Source organism: Galeopterus variegatus, unplaced genomic scaffold (genome assembly GCF_000696425.1).
Source record: "Galeopterus variegatus unplaced genomic scaffold, G_variegatus-3.0.2 Scaffold6402, whole genome shotgun sequence".
NCBI lineage: Eukaryota > Metazoa > Chordata > Mammalia > Dermoptera > Cynocephalidae > Galeopterus > Galeopterus variegatus.
In genome coordinates this window covers 19,702-21,157 of record NW_007732513.1, presented here as the reverse complement: position 1 = coordinate 21,157, position 1,456 = coordinate 19,702, and the positions used below count along the sequence as shown (strand labels likewise).

The 1,456-nt window shown below is 45.4% G+C and overlaps 1 protein-coding gene across 1 annotated transcript in view; it reads right to left on the bottom strand.

The window, feature by feature from the left end:
- SCPEP1 (serine carboxypeptidase 1) overlaps positions 1–1,450 on the bottom strand; it is a 44,620-nt gene extending 43,170 nt beyond the window's left edge. The window contains exon 1 of the mRNA XM_008590830.1: positions 1,383–1,450. The gene's annotated coding sequence lies outside the window, so the exon portion shown is untranslated. The remainder of the gene's footprint in view (positions 1–1,382) is intronic.
- Between the last annotated feature and the right edge of the window lie 6 nt (positions 1,451–1,456).

Here is a 1,456-nt window from a genome sequence, read left to right as displayed (position 1 = left end):
TGCGATCGACACTGAGGGTTGCGATCGACACTGAGGGTTGCGATCGACACTGAGGGTTGCGGTTCGGATCCCACATACAGACCGGCTCCCGCTCACTGGCTGGCTGAGCGAGGGTTGCGATCAACACTGAGGGTTGCGATCCATTGCCGGACACAGAAAAAGATAAAAAAAAAGATGATAGGAGGAATCTCGTTGGTGGCTGCAGTTTTCTGCTCTGTACATCCTCCTTTCTCAAATTTCAAGTCTTTTGGCAAGTAGAAGGAGAGGTGCTCAAAAAGTGCATGGAAAGATTTGTATTATCTTTCAGTTCTATTTTTCCATGAACTTTTTGAAGTACTCTAGCAAGATGTGGCTATAAGGTTCTATATACAAATAATACAAGATCAACAGTCTCCTGGAAAATGACAGTTAAGACTGGGGTCTCTTGAGAATAACCATAAGGCTCTGGCCTCCTGTGACCTAACCCCTGGCAGTGGCCCCTGTTAAAATTTGGAGGGCAACATATTTTGCAACATTTCCCAGACACAAGCTGAAAGGTCAGAAGATCCCCATTTTACAAAAGGGAAAACAAGAACTGTTAAGCAAGTTGCTTAAGATCACAAGACAAGTTTGTGGCCTGTTCGAATTCTCAGTTCTTGATTCAGACCAGGAGACACTTTGCTGAATGAAGAATGAAAATCAATTTGCAAGTCATCTTATTGCACATAAAAGGGATCACTGTGAGGCGAGGTGTTACCTTGTCTGTTCTTCTCAAGGAGAGGGAAACACCTTATTTCAATGAAATGGCCTGTTCCTGATAGGATTTTTTTTTTGGCTGCTGGCCAGTTCAGGAATCGAACCCTACCCTCTAACCAACTGAGCTAACCGGCTAGTCCTGGTAGGATTTTTAAAGGATCCTTTTTTTTTTTTTTAAGATGACCAGTAAGGGGATCTTAACCCATGACTGGGTGTTGTCAGCACCATGCTCTCCCAAGTGAGCCACAGGCCGGCCCTAAAGGATCTTTTTGACCACGTTTCAGCTCAAAATCAAAAGACCTTATGACCTCATATAGCAGCCAATCAGAGCAGGAAAAGGGAGGTGGCCTTAAGATCGTGGAAACCTCATTGATCAGCAGTTTCCCCAAATCATACACTCTTGCACAACCGTTTCTACCTAGGCGTAGGAAAGAAAGAAAACACCAGACCACCCAGAGCTAGAAAAGGGTAGAAAGAACACTCTAAATTAAAAAATAAGAGTGAGATTTAAGAGCAACATAATTACTCAAGGTTAAGAATCAGGAAAAAAAAAGATTTGCTTTGAAAAGCACAAACCCATTAACGAACTCTCATCCCTAGAGTCAAAGGAGGCACCGGCCGCTGGTGTGACTTCTGCACAAACCTACCCGCGCTCAGGCCCAGCAGCAGCAGCAGCGGCGGGAGCCACCGCGGGACGGGACAGCTCCGCGGCGCCAGCTCC